Below are 20304 nucleotides of genomic sequence, written 5' to 3' on the forward strand. Positions count from 1 at the left end.
CTGAAGGTGGCAACGCAGGTCGATAGAGTGGTCAAGAAGACATACAGCATGCTTTCCTTCATCAGACGGGGTATTGAGTACAAGAGTTGGCAGGTCATGTTACAGTTGTACAGGACTTTGGTTCGGCCACATTTGGAGTACTGTGTGCAGTTCTGGTCGCCACATTACCAAAAGGATGTGGATGCTTTGGAGAGGGTGCAGAGGAGGTTCACCAGGATGTTGCCTGGTATGGAGGGCACCAGCTACGAAGAGAGGTTGAGTAGATTAGGATTATTTTCATTAGAAAGACGGAAATTGAGGTGGGATCTAATTGAGGTCTACAAAATCATGAGAGGTATCGACAGGGTGGATAGCAAGAAGCTTTTTCCCAGAGTGGGGTCTCAATTACTAGGGGTTATGAGTTCAAAGTGAGAGGAGGAAAGTTTAAGGGAGATATGTGTGGAAAGTTCTTTACGCAGAGGGTGGTGGGTGCCTGGAACGCGTTGCCAGCGGAGGTGGTACGAGAGACACGATAGTGTCATGTAAGATGTATCTGGACAGGTACATAGGCTGTCATTTTCTTTGTTCTTTGTTCTTCCTTAGTATCTCACTGTGCTGCCCGCTCTGCTGGTTCTGGTCTCCCAGTGAGACAGGACATGTCCAGGGATGGTGATGGTGATGTCCGGGGCATTGTCGGTAAGGTATGATTCTGTGAGTATGACTATGTCAGGTTGTTGCTTGCGTAGTCTGTGAGACCGCTCTCCCAATGTTGTCACTAACCCCCAGGTTTTAATGAGGAGGACTTTGCAGGGTCGACAGGGCTGTTTCTGCCGTTGTCTTTTCCAGTGCCCAGGTCGATGCCAGGTTGGCTGTATAAATATCTAGGGAGTGGGTTATAAGTGCTAGCCCAGTCAGCGATGTCCACATCCCACGATTGATTAAACAAGCAGACAGTAATACCCCGACTTTTTGAACGGAAGAGTGCCCTGTGAGGGTGGGATCTGTTTCCAGCCAAACTGCTGATGTCGTTGCTGCTGAGGTGTGGAGAGGATGACTCTTTAGGACCCTGCAGGCGCTCTGAGCTGCTGTGCGCAACCTCTGCAAAGCCGAGCTGGAGTGGGTGCTTTCCTAACGCTGTTTCTGCTGCATTGCAATGGGGGATCTGAGAGGCAGAGCCCCCCCCCCCCCATCCCACTAGCTCACTGTTCCAGGGCATCTCCTCCTCAGCTCAGTGCTAGCTGCCTCAGCGAGACTCTGCAGCCCGCCTCCTGAGCGCTAACATCGTCCCGATCGTATTATGCTGGGTAAAAGTTACACACTGTCCTCATCTCAGACCTACTCACTAACTGTAATGGGCCAGATTGCAATGATCTGAACTAACGCCAGTTCGGTGAGTGGCTACTTAAGCAATGATTCTGTGTGAAAATATGAGCCAGTCTGTGTATGTGTCTATACATGTTCGTTTAAACTGTCTTCAAAAACAGACTGTGTGCATGCTTTTTAAAATGTATGTTTAATGAAACTGTATTTTTTTAAAAATATATATAAAAGACACTGTGTGTATTTGTTCTTTTAAGAAGGACAGTACCATTTAAAAATGCTCAAAAAGACTATGCATTAAAAAAGGCTGCATTTGAAAGAGCATTTTAAAAATAAAGTGCATTTTCTTCAATGTGTAATTTTTTCAGAAGGCTGCCTGTGTGTGTGCATTCCACAGCTCTAGGGGCAGCCTGTTCAATATTTACAGGTGGCTGTACCCTCTGACAATGCCAGTTGTGTTCAGAACCCTCGCCCACCCCAGAATTACTGTGCAGCCAGATTTCAGACGTGGTTAAGGGAGACTGCACCTTGGGCAGGGGAACGTGAATTGCCCGCAACAACACTAACCCCTTGTAGCTGACACTGACGGCACTGCTGTGGTTCTAACTCTCAGGCTGGGATTCGGGTTTGTTGCGATGGAACATTTATCTGAGTGCGGACAGAATGGGTCATTTTGAAGGTGCTGGCGACTGCAAGTCGGCAACGTGTCTTTTTGCAGATAGAATGCCGTCAGACAGCACATTTCTGAGCAACAGTTCCATTTATTCCGGAGTTCCCGAATTAGTTTTGCTTTCGATGCGGAAAATGATTGAACTGTCTCTGCCGCTGCAAAACCGGCTAATAGTTGAGCCCGTTGTGTTAAACTGAAAGGATTTGTATGTGTGTGTGTTGCATAATTTATAAATGCTATTCTGCTGGGAACCCCGCCGACCCGGCCCCACACAAGGCTGATAGTGGCTCTGTCCTCGTCTGCAGCTCAGACTGTTCCCTGGAAAACTAGTCAGGGATTTAGGGAAATGTGTGACTAACACAGACACACTTCCGCTCGACTTGTCTCAATTCCACCGTGCTGTGGATTTTTAAAAAAAAATTCCCCTGTTGCGGACTCACGGGAAAAATTGATAACACTTGAACACAATCCCAGTGACTATTCTGTCGGAATTAACAGAGGAAATGATATAGAGCAGGGGAAATGGAATTCCAGGGCAGCGAGGAAAGGAGGGCACTTTATCAAGCTGTTAACCCGGAGAGAGGGACTGAGAGAGGAATGGAGAGAGGGATAGGAAGAGGGATGGAGAGAGGGATAGGGAAAATTGGAGAGAGGGACTGGGAGAGGGTTGGAGAGAGAGAGATTGGGAGAGGTTTGGAGAGAGGGACTGGGAAACGGTTGGAGAGAGACACTTGGAGAGGGCTGGAGAGAGGGTCTAGGAAATGGTTGGAGAGAGGGACTGGGAGAGGGTTTGAGAGAGACTGGGAGAGGGTTGGAGAGAGGGATTGGGAATGGGATGGAGAGGGGGACTGGGAGAGGTTTGGAGAGAGAGACTGGGAGAATTGGAGAGAGGGACTGGGAGAGGGTTGGAGAGAGGGATTGGGAATGAGATGGAGAGAGGGACTGGGAGAGGTTTGGAGAGAGAGAGAGACAGGGAGAATTGGAGAGAGGGACTGGGAGAGGGTTGGAGTCAGAGAGACAGGGAGAATTGGAGAGAGGGACTGGGAGAGGGATGGAGAGAGGGACTGGGAGAGGTTTGGAGAGAGAGAGACAGGGAGAATTGGAGAGAGGGACTGGGAGAGGGTTGGAGTCAGAGAGACAGGGAGAATTGGAGAGAGGGACTGGGAGAGGGATGGAGAGAGGGACTGGGAGAGGTTTGGAGAGAGAGAGACAGGGAGAATTGGAGAGAGGGACTGGGAGAGGGTTGGAGAGAGAGAGACAGGGAGAATTGGAGAGAGGGACTGGGAGAGGGATGGAGAGAGGGACTGGGAGAGGGTTGGAGAGAGAGACTGGGAGAGGGTTGGAGAGAGAGAGACGGAGAATTGGAGAGAGGGACTGGGAGAAGGATGGAGAGAGGGACTGGGAGAGGGATGGAGAGAGAGAGACAGGGAGAATTGGAGAGAGGGACTGGGAGAGGGATGGAGAGAGGGACTGGGAAAGGGTTGGAGAGAGAGACTGGGAGAGGGTTGGAGAGAGAGAGACGGAGAATTGGAGAGAGGGACTGGGAGAAGGATGGAGAGAGGGACTGGGAGAGGGTTGGAGAGAGATTGGAAGAGGTTTGGAGAGACAGACAGGGTGAATTGGAGAGACGGACTGGGAGAGGGTTAGAGAGAGGGAATGGGTGAATTGGAGAGAGGGACTGGGAGAGACTTGGAGAGAGGGACTGGGAGAGGGATGGAGAGAGGGACCGGGAAAGGGTTGGAGAGAGAGACTGGGAGAGGGTTGGAGAGAGATACAGGGAGAATTGGAGAGAGGGACTGGGAGAGGGATGGAGAGAGGGACTGGGAGAGGGTTGGAGAGAGACTGGGAGAGGGATGGAGAGAGATACAGGGAGAATTGGAGAGAGGGACTGGGAGAGGGATGGAGAGAAGGACTGGGAGAGGGATTGGGAGAGGGACTGGGAGACGGTTGGAGAGAGACTGGGAGAGGGTTGGAGAGAGGGTGTGTTGGGACTGTGTTGAGGAAGTCACAGTGTCTCTGTCCACATGGGTTTTGTGTGTGTGAGTGTGTGTGTGTGTGTGTGTGTGTGTGTGTGTGTGTGTGTCCACTACTGATGTCTTCTCCAGCCATATTGCCGAGCTAATGAAGTTGTTGAGGAATGTATAACCTACCACCTTTACTGGTGAAAGCTGGTTTATCAGGATATCATGAAGCCGAAGAATTATACAGAGGCTCACTCCAACGTGAACCCTGTGAGGAATGGAGCAATTGGCAAGCTCCGAGCACTGTAACACACAGTGTCTGACTCATTGCCCAGCTCAGAGGACGTTGCACTGTTTATTAAGCAGCATATCATGTGTGTCTCTGCCTATCAGTCCAACATGCAGCCTCCCCTGTTAATTGTGGATATTTTCTGTTCAACCAGACTTTCCAATTTTTTTACATTCCTCAACAATTAATTTTCATATCTGGGACATTGGTTGAGTTTATGAATCATAATTATTCACAGTGCAGGGGAGCGAGAGCATTAAGAAGAGGTGATGGGATTTGCACCATTTACTGCTCAGTATTAGAGCCCATTTATTGGTATTGATGGGGATTATTCATCATCCTGCTTATTGATATCAAGTCTAATATCTTGTTGTATTTATTATGTATGAATAGTTATTTTTGCGGTTGCTTATCAGTCACCGTTAGACCGAGTGAGTTGCAATGCTGCTGTTTGCTCGGGGATTTCCTGTGGGAATGGGGATGTGGGGAATTGGATTCTGGAGCTAACTCAGGGCTGGAAACAGAAACCCTTGAGTGGTTTGCCTGGTTGGGGAGATAAGGGAGAAAAAATACCTAAGGGAGGAAGTGGGGCTGTAGGAATGGGGGAACAAATAAAGATGCAGGGAAGGGGAAAAGAGAAAGGCAGGCAGACAGAAAGATGCCGAAACTGATGGGGGGAGGTGGAAGGATGGAGCGATGGTCGAGAAACAATGATCTGGACTTTAGGGGAGAGAATGTGCTCTGGACAATGCGGTGGTCTCCTGACAGTGGTCAGTTAGTGTTGGGCAGTTAAAGCCTTGGGCCCAGGCAGTAGTTGACTGGGTGTAGATGGGTTTGGCAGGTACAGTGAGTGGTTACTGGTTCGATCGAGGTAAAACTGATGAGCAAATTGGACCATTGACAGTGCCCCAGTGACTGTCAATGTGGGGACAATTATTAGTAAATTGACCATGGTTCAGTGGGTGGGATTGTTGGCCACCTGTCTGTGAGTGGCTAGCCAGTGAGAGTGGATGGTCATCATTTAGGGTGAGGTGGGCTTTGGAATTTGGATGGAGTGGTGTTGCAGGCTGCAGTTAGTGCATAGACTGAATCAATTTGGGAAGAGCTGAATGTGACACCTTTGCTCTGCTGCACCTTTGCAGAAAGTCTTTCAAAGTATGAATTGAGTGAGGGCATTGATACAGAGAGTGGGACAGTGGGATTGTATATGGGGATGGAGATAGGGCTGTGGAGAGCAAGCTAGGAAATGGGATTGAACTTAAGAACATAGAACATGGAACAGTACAACACAGCATAGGTCTTTTGGCCCACAATGTTGTGCTGACCTATTAACCTGCAAAGATCAATTTACCCTGCATACCCTACATTTTATTATCCTCCATATGCCTATCCAAGAGCCACTTAAATGTCCCTAATGTATCCAACTCTACTATCACCGCTGGCAGTGCTTTCCATGGTCCAACCACTCTCTGTGTAAAGAACCTACGTCTGACATCTCCCCTATACCTTCCTCCAATCACCTTAAAGTTATACCCATTCGTAATAGTCATTTCCAACCTGGGAAAAGGTCTGTCTATCTACTCTATCAGTGCGTTTCATCATCTTGTTTACCTCTATCAAGTCACCTCTCATCCTTCTTCTCTCCAATGAGAAAAGCCCTAGCTCCCTCAACCTTTCCTCATAAGACCCGCCCTCCCGTCCAGGCAGCCTCCTGGTAAAAGTAGTTTTGGGACTGGAGGTGGGATGACAGGTTAAGAGTGGGGCAGCGAGTTGGAATCAAGCTGTCCCACAATGGACCTGTATGGCTACTTTCTGTACTGTGCTGAATAGTCAACTGGTATTTCCACTGGGTCTCACCAAGCTGGTGTGAAATGGAGTGATATAGAACAGCTCAACCTTTTGCAGTCTTGTTGAAAGCGGCTGGATAAGGAAAGTGGTTCATTAACTCAGCAGGTTGGAAATTATCTGTGAAAGAGAGAAAGGCATCAATTGATTTGATTTTCCCAGCTCACCTCAGACGCACATCCAGGCGATTCACATCCAGTAAATTATTACAGAGAGCAGTACTAGCTTCCAGATTCCTTCACTTAAAATTTACTTATTTACACAGCCATCTTTCCATTTCTGTAACCTCCTCAAACTACTATCATCCTTAGACCTGTCTCTGATCTTCCACTGGTGGTCTGTTACTGCCTGATTTTAATTGCTGGCTGTGCATTCAGTGGTTGAGGCCTGATGCCTTCTCCATTAAAACTCTCCACCTTGCTTTCCTCTTTGACCAAGCATTTTGGCCACATGTCCAAATATTTCCTCAGAAGAACTGAGTCAGATTTTGAGATAACAAGGTGTAGAGCAGGATGAACACAGCAGCCCAAGCAGCATCATAGGAGTAGGAAGGCTGGTGTTTCGGGCTTAGACCCTTCATCAGAAAGGTCCAGACCCAAAACATGAACTTTCCTGCTCCTATGATACTGCTTTTCCTGTTGTGTTCATCCAACTCTACGCCTTGTTATCTCAGATTCTCCAGCATCTGCAGCTCCCATTATCTGAGTCAGATATTCTTTGCTAACACATCTGTGAGGCATCTTGTGACATTTAATACTCACAACCGCCACCTACTACCATAGAACATTAGTAGGTCATTCAGCCCCTCAAGCCTGTTCAGACATGTCATTACACACCTTTGGAGCAGGTGTGACTTGAACCTTGGCCTCCTGGTCCAGAGAAAGGGACACTTGTGCTGCTCCACAGCTCTGCTTTCCAGCTCATTCTCCATTACCCTTCAACCATTACTCATTAAAAATCTGTCTACCCTCTCCTTCAGTTTACTTAATGTCCCAGCATCTACTGTACTTTAGGGGAGCGAATTCCCCAGATTCATGCCCCTTTGTGAGAAGTAATTACTCAATATTTTGGTTTTAAATCTGCCCCCCCACTCTCTATCACCCCACTTGAGACAACATCCTCTCTACGTCTATTTTGTCAATCCTCTTTAGCATCTTACAGACCTCAATGAGATTTCCTGTCATTCTTCTAAACTCCAGAGAGTATAGGACTAAACTGCTCAATCCCTCTTCATAAGACAAACCCCTTATCTCTGGAATCAATCGAGTGAACCTCCATCTGAACTGCCTCCAGTCAACTACATCCATTGTCAAGTAATGGGACAAAAAGTGTGCACAATACTCCAGGTACAATCACACTAATCCCTCGTACAGCTGTAGCAGTATTTCCTTACTTTTATACTCTATTCCTTGAAGCAATAAATGCCATAAATCCATTTGTTTTCTTTCCTACCCTGCTATACCTGCATACTTGTTTCCTGTCATTCATGCAGGAGAACATCCAGATCCCTCTGCACCAAAGCACTCTGAAGTTTCTGTCCATTTAGATAGGAAGTTGCCTTTCTATTCCTCCGACCAAAAATGGACAACCTCACGCTTATCCACATTCAACGTTATCTGCCAAGTTTTGGACCATTCATCTAACCTAATGATACACATTTGTAAATTTCTTACTTCTTCATTGAAACTTACGTTCCCACCTATTTTAGTGTCATAAATGCAACTTGCAGTTGTTTGCCTGCTATTTGAGGGTGGCTTGGTGGCTCAGTGGTTAGCACTACTGCCGCATAGTACCGGAGACCCGGCTTTGATTCTCACCCTCAGGTGACTGTGTGTTTTCACAGGGAGACACACTCTCCCTGTGTCTGCAAGAGCTTCCTCTCACAGTCCATAGGTGCACACATCAGATGGGTTGGCAATACTTCATTACCTATAGAGTCCAGGGATGTGCAGGCTAGGTGGATTAGCCATGGGGAAATGCAGGGTTACAGGGATAGGGAAGGGGTTGTGGGTCTGGGTGGTCAGAGGGTCAGCATGGACTTGAGGGGCCAAGTGGCTGCTTCCACACAGTAGGGATTCTTTGTCAAAGTTTTTTGTCCTGCATTCATTAGGACAATTCACAAGAATACCAATTCAAAGGGAAGACTAACATTTATACTGTATGAGAGCAGGATGCTCTTGGTTGAGATTGGATCAGATGTTGCCATGGAAAATGAATCAGTTAATGACACTTAACCACCAAGGTTTATCTAATGCTAAGTGAGGCAGATTGATTATGATCCCTGAGAAATGAGCCACGATTTTTCGGTTAACACCAGGCCCGTGTATGGACATGTTCTTACAGTTTGCACAAACCCTGTGTATGAAGGTATGTAGCTTCCAGTACAATCAGGAGCACTGCATTGAGAGCCTGAATGGCAATTGGTTCACAACAGAATCCTTCACATTCAATGGATTGTTTGGCAAATGTTGTCCGCTCTGAAATCACACCTAATGTTGGACATTGTGATGTGAATTTGCAACAGGGGCCTTGGCGCAAGAGGTCCAAAACGGGCTGCTTGGTATGATTGGCCAGTTTTTGGGATGTGATATACCTGGATATCACACTGGCACTAAAATTCACATGCCACATTGCTCCTACTTCAGTGCCAAGCTTACACTGTGAACAGAAAGCAAGACATGCTGGAAAACACAGCAGGTCAGGCAGCATTCACAGAGAGAAAGAGAGAGAGAGCAAGCTAATGTTTTGCATCAAAATAAGTTTTCATCAGAGCAAAGGATATAATTATGTGTTAATTCACTGTCACTGGATTAAAGCCCGAGAACGCCCTCCCTGAGGGCATTGTGAGTCAACATCCAGCGCATGAACTGCAGCAGTTCAGGAAGGCAGCTTACCACCTTCTTCTCAAGGGGCAATTAGGGACGGGTAATAAATGCTGGCCTTAGCCAGCAATGCCCACATCCCATGAGTGAATGAAAAAAGCATCTAGAGAGACAGGATTCCTGGTGGGGGAGAATATTGGAGGTCAAAGAGGTTAAGCTGGATAAATCAGAGAAGTAGAGACAGAGTTGCTGGGACACGAGTTCAGATACACTGACATGGGGACAGAGGGTCATGAAGCTGAGGACAAAACATTCTGGATCTGAAAGGGAAAGGTCAGAGGTATTATGATTAGCCAGCAAGGAACGGGATGCGAGGAATACACGGGTTCCAGGGACAAGAGCAGGAGGAAGGTTCTTGATTAGTACTGAAGAGTTGGTGAATCTCACAATCCTTCACACCTGAAATGAGGGTAAGGGCTTACTTGGTACATTGCCAAACAAGGTGAAGCTTTGACACTAGTTGAGTTGGTGTTGCTTAAAAGGAAAGGTTGAGGGTTTGCACATAACGGCATGTGGCATTGAGAGTCGGTCTTAGGATTCAGCAAGATCAATGGTTCAAGCACTCCTGGACATCATGGCAAAGGAGGACGTCTGTATTGGTGGTTGTATTTAACAGGAGGCAGTGGTATGCCAGTGTGTCTCTGGGCAGGGGTCATGGGTCTGACATCTCGCTGTGGCTAACGGTGGCATTTGAACTCAGTAAAAACCTGGAATTAAACACTGGCTTAATGGTAACCACTTTGTTAAAATTCCATCTGGTTCACCAGTTCTGTTTTTGGGAAGCAAATCTGCTGGCCTATCCTCGTCTGGCCCACAAGTGTCTCCAGATCCATGGCAATGTGGGTGACTGTTAGCTCCCCCCTGAAAAGGCCTAGTGATTAGGCATTGTAAAGGGGCACCTACAAATGGGCAATGGCACCTAGGGGAGGCAATGGCCTCGTGGCATTATCAAGGGACTGTTAATCCAAAGACCCAGATAACATTCTGGGGAGAGGCTGGAGAATCCCACCACAGCAGATGGTGGAATTTGAACTTAACAAAATATCTGGAATTAAGAATTCTAATGATGATCATGTGTTGATTGTGTGTTGGGGGTAAACCCACCTGGTTCACTAATGTACTTTAGGGAAGGAAACTGCCATCCTTACCCAGTCTGGCCTACATGTGACTCCACACCCAAGCAATGTGGTTGACTCTTAACTGCCCTCTGGGCCACAAATACTTTCTGGTCAGTGACACCATTATCCTGTTAATGAATAAAGAGGGAGAAAAAAAATAAATCCTGGCCCAGAGATAATGGGAACTGCAGATGCTGGAGAATCCAAGATAACAATGTGTGGAGCTGGATGAACACAGCAGGACAAGCAGCATCTCAGGAGGACAAAAGCTGACGTTTCGGGCCTAGACAGGAGATTGGGGTGGGTTTGCTAACCCCTCTAGAACTGGCCTGGACTCTAGTCTGACCTTCAAGACATAGCAGTGAGCAAAAACTGAGGGGTGCAATAAATGAATGCTGACTCAGCTTTTAATTTTCCTAAACTATTTAGTTTTAGCAAACTTTGATTTAACCATCAATCTAATAACTAGCAATGTAATTTGACAAAAAAATTATGTACCTCAAAACTGGAAGTTTACTGTATTACCACAAGACACAGTAAGAACTGCAGGAGTCAGAGATAACACAGTGTGGAGCTGGAGGAACACAGCAGGCCAGGCAGCATCAGAGGAGCAGGAAAGCTGATGTTTCGCGTCGGGTCAGAAGATGTTTGAGTAGCCAATTGAGGGTGTGAGTGAGAAGGCTGTCTGCCAGTAAGCTTTTTTTATTTAAGTTAAAGTTGCATTATTATTTAAGTGATTTATGCTGCAAATTAAGTCTGACGGTGATGTGTATACCCCATGCATTACGTTTCTATTAGTTACTGAGTGTTTTTACATTGATTATGTTGGCCTGTTGATGATCCAGAGTATTGGATCAATCAGCACGCTCCTGGTCCCATAGGTGCTGGTGAGTAAAAGGTTTGCTTTTGTAATTCCAAACTTGGGGGTGGGGAAGGTCTTGATGGATTTTCAGTCACCATCAATCAGTGAGTGAAGTTTTAGTCTGGTTGAGCCCCCAAGTTGGGGACGGACAAGAAGGGATTAACAACGGAAAAGCTGCCTGCTAACTGCTGCAGCTAACACTGACTGTCAACCATCAGCAGGAGTAATCTGTTTACTAACACACACTCAGCCCTCAACTGGAGTGACATTTCAACACTTTAACATGTAATATTCCTTCCAGTGTTCCCTGAAACACATCTGAGTGAGCAGAGCTGGAATGTGTGACAAATAAGGGGGTTGGTGAAACCTCCCGATAAAGCTGCACTAAATACTCATGTTCACAGCAGCTCTCCTGCCCACGTACTGAGAAAAGGGTTTGATAATAGTCCGTCTACTCAGTGCTCACTTTCTAGATATTTTATAATCAAGCCCCTCACTGATGTTGTTATTACACACCGCTGGAGTACTCGGGACCTGAGCCTGAGTCTCCTGGCAGAGAGGTAGGGACATTACCAGTGCACCACAAGCTTACATGTGGCAGCTTCCCTGAATGGTGAGAGGATGCTTCATCTCCTTCAATGGGATCTTCAAGTAGGCACAACTCTATCACTACCATCAAGACATTCCTCGTCCCCAATTTTGGGGAGGCACTGGCCAAGTGGTATTATCGTTGGACTGTTAATCCAGCGACCCAGATAATGTTAAGGGGACTCAGGTTCGAATCCCACCACGGCAGATGGTGGAATTTGAATTCAATAAATATCTGGAATTAAGAATCTAATGATGACCATGAATACACTGTCCATTGTTGGGAAAAACCCATCTGGTTCACTGATGTCCTTTAGGGAAGGAAACTGCCATCCTTACCTGGTCTGGCCTACATGTGACTCCAGACCCACAGCAACGTCGTTGACTCTTAACTGCCCTCCCCCTGTGAGCAAACAAAGGAAAAAAACTATTAACAGCAACAATGACAATCTGCCAATAGGAGAGATGCAGTTGTGTCAGGAAAGTTGGGGTAGATCACAGGAAGGGGTGAGTTTGAGAGTGAGAGATCAGGGAAGGAGGGGGTTAGAGACAGAGGGGGCATGGGGAAGCAAGGGAGATATGGAACAGGCAGGAAATTGGCAATAGGTAAGAACTGGTACGGATATGAAGGATGGAATGGCCTCCTTATGCACCATAACAATTCTGAGATGCTGGGGTGTGGGAAGGCGCAGAGAGAAAATGACACTGAGGGTAAAGGTGGTGCACTGGGGGTGGGGCGCAGAGGCTGGGTAGAGGGTCTCGGAGGACAGGAGAAATGTCATAGAGGAAGAGTGGTAATTGTGTGGGCAGCAGAGGACCATCAGTTTGGATGTGGGGAATCAGAGATGTGGGTGCATCAGAGAGGGGAAGCGAGGGGGAAAGTTTTCTTAAGAGCCAACACTTATGACTTAGGGAGTTAGCTCAAAGAACAAAATTGGAGGTGTTGTGGACAGTGAAGAGGTTACCTCAAAGTACAAAAGGATCTTGATCAGATGGGCCAATGGGTTGAGAAGTGGCAGATAGATATATGTGAGGTGATGCATTTTGGTAAGGCGAATCAGGGCAGGACTTATGCAGCAAATGGAGGGCCCTGGGGAGTGTTGACAAACCAAGAGACCAAGGGGCCCAGGTGCGTGGTTCCTTGAAAGTGGAGTTGCAGGTAGACAGGGCAGTGAAGAAGGTGTTTCGTATGCTTGTGTATATTGGTCAGTGCATCGAGTATCAGAGTTGGAAGGTCATGTTGCAGCTGTACAGGACATTGGCTTGGCAACTTGTAGAATGTTATCTTTAATTCTGGTCTCCCCGCTATAGGAAGTATGTTGTTAAACTTGCAAGTGTTCAGAAAAGATTTACAAGGATGTTGCCAGAGTTGGAGGGTTTGAGCTATGGGGAGGGGCTGAATAGCCTGGGATCGAAAGGCTGAGGGATGACCTTATAGAGGTTTTTAAATCATGAGAGGCATGGATAGGATGAATAGGCGAGGTCTTTTCCCCAGGGTAGAAGGGTCCAAAACTATAGCGAATCGGTTTAAGGTGAGAGGGGAAAGATTTAAAAGGAGCCTAAGGGACAACTTTTTCATACAGAGTGTGGTGCATGTATGGAACGAGCTGCCAGAGGAAGTGACGGAAGCTGGTACAGTTACAGCATTTAAAAGGCATCAGGATGAGTATGTGAATAAGAAGGGTTTAGAGGGATATGGGCCAAATGCTGGCAAATAGGTCTAGATTAATTTAGGATATCTGGATCAGCATGGAGGAGTTGGGCTGAAGGATCTGTTCCCGTGTTGTACAGCTCTATGACTCTGTGACTGACTCAGGTCGCTATGCTTTAGAAAGCTCCCACAATGGCATAGATCTACAGCCTGCTAGTCAAACAGCTGCTTACTCCTGGTGGCACCTCACTGCATCAGCACCCAGCAGATTGGCCAGAATATCAGCTCGTGGCATACCCACAATCTCATGGTCCAACTAGCCAAAATCCTATGACTGAAAGTTTTAAAGGGTTGTCCATTTGCCTGGATGAGTGCAGCTTCACATAGACTTTGGGTCATAATCCCAAAATTCTCTCCCTGTGTGTCTTTCTATGGCACAGGCAATGCAGCGGTTCCAGAAGGCAGCTCACCCCCACCTTCTCAAGGGCAATAAATGCTGGTCCAGTCAGTGATATCCACATCCCATCACTGAATGAAACCAAGAGAGATTCACTTGAGGTTAGAAATTCTTAAACACGGGAAAGAGAGAGAGATGGTGGAGGGGGGGTGGGAGTGAGAGATAGAATTAGCCTGAGAGTGAAGGAGTGAAGGATGAGAGAAGTGGAAAAGTAAAAAGAGATCCAGTGTGAGAAGCAAAATAAGAAGCAGGAACAGAATAGAGAATAGGCAGAGGGAATTATACAAAGAAGGGAGAGAGAGAAAGAGAGGGGGTTTGGGAAATAAGACAGATGGGTGATGAGGGAAAGAGGGATATGAAAGGGAGAAGGAGAAAGAGGAGAATAGAGTGAAGGAGAAAGAGGAGGAAGGGGAAGGGGAGATGAGGAAAGGGCTGGGGAGAGGGAGATGAGGAGATGGATATAGTGGGAAGGCGAAGGGTGTGAGTGAGGTGAAAGATGGGGGAGGGGAAATGGTACTCAGACAGGATGGGGGATATTGAGGAGACAGTAACCGGAAAAACAATAAACAGTAAGAGAAAAATGAGGGAAAATTAGAGGAGAAAGTTGATATTGTGTGACAGAGAGACAAAGAGAGAGCGAGCTAAATATTTATCATTATGTGCATCCATTCTGTCCAAAGCAGCTCCAATTCTGATTCTTAATGAAGACGGTGTCAGATGAGGTGCTAATGGATGAGACAGTGTTAAATGGGACTGTGGTATAAAGGAGATGATGTTAGAATGGGTGTCATTGAACAGTGACTCCAAGCTCTGAATTCAATCTCTTCTCTCTCTGTCGTTTCCTGCAGAAGTCATTCAGCGACAATGCAGTCTCAGAGCCCACTCTTCAATTTGTTTCGAACAGTAAAATCTCATTTCAGTGATAAGCCTCAATTTGGGATGGGAACTAAAGACTTCATTTCCACCCAATGTAAATCACGCCAGCACTCACCGAGTTATCAACAATTTTACATTACAAACAAAATAGCAGCCCATTTTCAGACGGCAATTGGACCCATTTAAGAATCAGCAGGATTTATTCATTCATCCTCTGGCTTTAATGTGGCTTACTATTCTAACTGATAACAGATTTTATTCTTTCAGTGGGAATAAAAATGCTTTAAGTGCTATGTCCTCCCAGCCAGTGGGATTTTCAAGTGACGAAGGAGCAGCGCTCCATAAGCCTATGTGATTTCAGGTAAACCTGTGGGACTATAATGGTAACTTCTGACACTGTCCAGTTCAGAACTGGACCAGGTCCTAACTTATACAGAAGCTACATCATGTGGAAGGTCACTGCCTTCGAGCGTAGTTACTGAGAGAGGAGATTCACGTTCAGAGGAATTACAGCCCTGTCTGAATGACCTATGTCTTGCGGTATAGGCTGAATGTAACACACTGTTTGGGCATAGATAATAAAATGTGAGGCTGGATGAACACAGCAGGCCAAGCAGCATCTCAGGAGCACAAAAGCTGACGTTTCGGGCCTAGACCCTTCATCAGAGAGGGCTCTCTGATGAAGGGTCTAGGCCCGAAACGTCAGCTTTTGTGCTCCTGAGATGCTGCTTGGCCTGCTGTGTTCATCCAGCCTCACATTTTATTATCTTGGAATCTCCAGCATCTGCAGTTCCCATTATCTCTGACACTGTTTGGGCAATTCTTTTCTTCATGTAAACTTGCAATGTGAGTGCCAATGGCAAGGCTAGCATTCGTTGCCCATTCAAAGGCATTAAGCTGCTTTTCCATTCACTTGTGGGCATCACTGGTTGGACCCAGCATTTATTGCCCGTCCCTAGTTGCCCCTTGAGAAGGTGGTGGTTTGATGCCTTCTTGAATTGCTGCAGTCTATGTGCTGAAGCTATATCCACAATACAGTTAGGGAGGAAAATCCAGGCTTTTGACCCAGTGACAGCGAAGGAACAGCGACATATTTCTGAGTCAGGACGGTGAGTGACTTGGAGGGGAACTTGCAGAGGGCCGTGTTCCCATGTACCTGCTGCACCTTCTAGATGGAAATGGTTCTGGGTTTGGAAGTGCTGTCTGAGGATCTTTGGTGAATTTCCGCAGTGCAGTGTGAGTACGGTATCAGTCAGGTGGCCTGCTTTGTCTTGGATGATGTCAAGCTTCCTGAATGCTGTTGAATTTTGTTTTAAGAATTTTTTTCAATCAACCTGAAGAGGTGTGATATTATAAGCCTCTGGAGCAGGAGGGACTTGAAACTGGGCTTCCTTGGCTTGAGGAAAAAAAGAGAAATTGTTGGAGAAACTCAGCAGGTCCGTCAGCATCTCTGGATAGAGAGACAGACTTAATGTTTCGGGTCTCATGATCCTTCTTCAGAACTGATTGTAGCTGGGAAAAGGTTGGGATGTATGTTAGAGAAGTGGGTGTAGAGAGTGGGATGGTGTAAACGATAGGTGCAGATGGAGCCCTGAAAGAGAGAAAAAAAACAGTTGGGCATTCAAAGGAATTGGTAAAACCTGGGGGAATCAATAACTGCTAATGGGGATTCCTGGACTGAGTGATGTTGGAGCCTTCTGGAACCAATGCAGTTCACTTGGTGCAAGTACACACTGGCAATGCAGCACTTTAGTACAACTTAGGGACTGGGATAGGTCAAGGTTATTCTCCCTGGAGCATTGGATTCTGGGAGATAACCTTATAGATGTTTATAACATCATGAGGGGCTTGGATAGGACCAACAACCAAGGCCTTTTCCCCTGGGTAGAGGAGTCCAAAACTAGAGGGTATAGGTTTAAGGTGAGAGGGGAAAGATTTAAAAGGACTTACGGGGCAACTTTTTCACACAGAGGGCGGTGCGTGTATGAAATGAGCTGCTAGAGGAAGTGATAGGGGATGGTACAGTTACAGCATTTAAAAGGTGTCTGGATGGGTATATGAATAGGAAGGGTTATTCCAGGTCAAGACGGTGAGTGACTTGGAGGGGAGCTTGCAGGGGGTGGTGTTCCCATGTATTTGATGCCCTTCTCCTTCTAGATGGAAGTGGTTGTGAGTTTGGAAGGTGCTGTCTGAGGATCTTTGGTGAATTCCTGCAGTGAATCTTGTAGACAGTACACACTGCTGCTACTGAGGTGGCAGAGGGAGTGGTGTTCATGGATGTGGATGTTTTGGGTGAGCCAGTCAAAAGCATTGAATCTTTGTCGCGCCTTTTATGATCTCAGGGCATCTCACAGTACTTCAGAAGAACATTAACTATTTTTGAAGCATCGTTGCCATTGTAAATATTGGACACACAACTGCAATTCGTGCACTGGAAGCTCCCAGCAACAGTAATAGGATAACAACCGAACAACATGCTTGTTGTTAGTTAGTTGAGGGATAAATGTTCCACCCAGAACAGAACAGCAGTGACGGAACCTCACTGGATTTCTCCAGCCCAGCTGATAGCACAGCCAGAACTTCCCTTTAATGTCTTCCCCAAAGAATGCTAATTCTGACGGTGAAGCACTCCCTTAGCTTGGATGACAGACATCTGAGTTATGAGGGATAACACAGTGTGGAGCTGGAGGAACACAGCGGGCCAGGCCGCATCAGAGGAGCAGGAAAGTTGATATTTCGGGTTGGGACCCTTCTTCAGAAATGGGGGAGGGGAAGGTGGCTCTGAAATAAATAGGGAGGTGGAGGGCAGTGATGGAAGGTGGATTGTGGAGCCGATAGGTGGGAGAGAAGACAGGGACCCTTCTGAGTGAAGGGCAGACAATCCTCCACTTCTCAAATGTGATGTGGAAGGAACAGCAAGAGACCATTCAGGCTTCATATCTGAGCTGCTATTCTGGATCATGGTCTATCACCTACCGTTCCCAATTCATTTTGGGTTATTAGTAACCAGCAATAGGTTGATCTCCGTCATGTACGTACTTATTATTGTCTGGGACAGAAGATTCCAGAGATTCACTGCCCTTCCGTCTCAGCACTGTGGCCTGCCTCTTATTCAGAGACTGACTGCAGGCTACAGACACACCCCAGAACAAGGGACCACCATCCTTCCTGCACCTGCCCCCTGCCAAGCCTCATACGCATTTTGTAGGCTTCATTGTGAAAGCACGTAGACCAGCAGTGACAGAATTCTCTTCTCGTGATATTCATTTGTGAGAAATTAAAATATATAAGTTGATTTGATTTGATTCTTCAAAAGAGGGTTCATAGTGAAACTCATGGTGAACTCCCTGGAGAGCTTTTTTTCATCTGTAATGTAAATTATTATAATTAAGCTTGTTAAAGGTAGGACATGCAGCAATGTGTGAGACTTGGGTACACAGCAGTACTGTACCAGTTACTGATGCACACAGTCCCACAGCAATGTACAGAAAGAACACCCTGAATGAAATAGCAACGTTTGTCAAAAGATTATTGACTTAAACTTAGTAAGAACTGCTGATGCTGGAGTCAGAGATGACACAGTGTGGAGCTGGAAGATCACAACAGGCCAGGCAGCATCATAGGAGTAGGAAAGCTGGCGTTTTGGGTCGGGTCTCTTCTTCAGAAATTTCTGAAAATGTACTTAAAGTTACCTGGTCCCCAGACTCTGGGATTCCTTCCCTAAGCCGTTCCATCACTCTATGTCTCATTCCTTTTCAAGACACTCTTAAAGCCTTCCTCTTTGATTTAGGTCAAACATCCTAATATCAGCAATTCTGCCTCTGTGTCACCTTCTGTTTTGTCACACTCCCTATGAGGGTTCTATATAAATGTAATTTGTTGTTGGCGTTATATGATAATTTATCTGAATGCACAGAATGCAGTGAATGATGAATCACAGGCTCCAGTTTAAACTGGTTTCATTTGTAGATAATTTCTGAGCGCTGACATCAAAGAAACTCCACATCCAATTTTTTAAACATCTGAGGAGAGACAAATTAACATTCTGCATGATTCATATGTAGCTTTATACAGAGAATAACAGAGAGTTACAGGCTGGAACCTAGTCGAGGGGCTTGGTGTGTAGATATAGAATAACAGACACCTGGGAGTCAATTATAGACTGGATTCAAATCATGGGGTATGGGGGTTTTATTTGGAATGACAGATACCCGGGAGTGAGTTACAGGCTAGAATCTACTCGAGGGGTAAGGGGATTTTATTTGGAATAACAGATACCAGTGAATCTCAATGATGATTTCTCATTTTTCTCCATTCAGAGCCTGATCTTTGTACCGCTTGGTTTAACACTCAGGACAGGGGCCAGTTACTTTGGGCCTAATGTTCCTTTGTTACAAGTTTCTAATTAATCTCAATGAGAAGGTGCTGATGTTGGACTGGGGTGGACAAGGTCAGAAATCACATGACACCAGGTCATGGTCCAGCAGGTTTATTTGAAATCACAAGCTTTCTGAGCCTCGCTCCTTGTTCGGGTGTTTGTGAGAGAGATAATATCACACGCTGAATTTATAAGTAAAAAGTCAAAGGGTCACACCATGAGGATGTGTTAAACTAACCTACACTGTTAAATCTTTCATCAGTTAGAAGGTTTTAATTGATTAATACGTGCATATAAATCTCGAATTCCTTGCAAGGGTCTGACCTGAGAGAACTAAAGATTTTCTCAGTGGAAAGAAGAGGTGACATTTTAGGTCAGGTAATGCATGTTAGGTGTGAGGCCTTGTTTAGAATCTATTTGTGTTTTGGTTTGGAGTCAGACTGGTTTTATTCCTAAAGTAGGGATTAATAAAATGCCACATTGATTGACTGCTTATAAATTGTGTGCTTTTTGAACAAAATGAATTGTATCTGCAAATACAAATTCATCCCATAGTTGTGTGTGTATGTGTGTGTGTGTGTGTGTGTGTGTATGTGTGTGTATGTGTGTGTGCGTGTGTGTATGTGTGTGTGTATGTGTGTGTGTATATATGTGTGTGTATGTGTGTGTATGTGTGCGTGCGTGTATGTGTATGTGTGTGTGCGCGTGTATGTGTGTGTGTGTGAGTGTGTGTGTGAGAGAGGGTGTATGTGTGTATGTTTGTATGTGTGTATGTGTGTGTGTGAGAGAGAGAGAGAGTGAGTGTGTGTATGTTGGTGTGTGCATGTGTGTGCGTGTGTGTTTGTATGTTTGTGTGTGTGCGTGTGCGTGCGTGCGTGTATGTGTGTGTGTGCGTGCGCGTGTATGTGTGTGTGTATGTGAGTGTGTGTGCGTGCGTGCACGTGTGTGTGTGTGTATGTGAGCGTGTGCGTGTGTGCATGTGTGTGTATGTGAGTGTGTGTGTGTGAGAGAGTGTGTGTGTTTGTGTGTGTATGTGTGTGCGTGCGTGTTTGTATGTTTCTGTGTGTTTGTATGTTTGTGTGTGTGTGTGTGTGTGTGTGCGTGCGTGCGTGTATGTGTGTGTATCCGTGTGTGTGAGTATGTGTGAGAGCGTGTGTATGTGTATGTGAGTGTGTGTGTGTGAGTGTGTGTGAGAGAGTGTATGTTTGTATGACTGCGTGTGTGTGTGCGTGCGTGTATGTGTGTGTGCATGCGTACGCGTGTATGTGTGTGTGTGCGCGTGCGCGTGTGTGTGTGTGTGTGTGAGTGTGTGTGTGTGAGAGAGGGTGTATGTGTGTATGTTTGTATGTGTGTATGTGTGTGTGAGAGAGAGAGAGTGAGTGTGTGTATGTTGGTGTGTGCATGTTTGTGCGTGTGTGTTTGTATGTT

The 20304-nt window shown here is 46.1% G+C and overlaps 1 protein-coding gene across 4 annotated transcripts in view; it reads left to right on the forward strand.

The window, feature by feature from the left end:
- The first annotated feature begins 1162 nt into the window (after positions 1-1162).
- Positions 1163-20304, forward strand: part of robo1 (roundabout, axon guidance receptor, homolog 1 (Drosophila)) — a 687941-nt gene continuing 668799 nt past the window's right edge. For all 4 annotated transcript variants that reach the window (XM_059650085.1, XM_059650094.1, XM_059650090.1 and 1 more), the window contains exon 1: positions 1163-1369. The gene's annotated coding sequence lies outside the window, so the exon portion shown is untranslated. The remainder of the gene's footprint in view (positions 1370-20304) is intronic.

The sequence above is a fragment of the Stegostoma tigrinum genome, chromosome 12 (genome assembly GCF_030684315.1).
Source record: "Stegostoma tigrinum isolate sSteTig4 chromosome 12, sSteTig4.hap1, whole genome shotgun sequence".
Classification (NCBI taxonomy): Eukaryota; Metazoa; Chordata; class Chondrichthyes; order Orectolobiformes; family Stegostomatidae; genus Stegostoma; species Stegostoma tigrinum.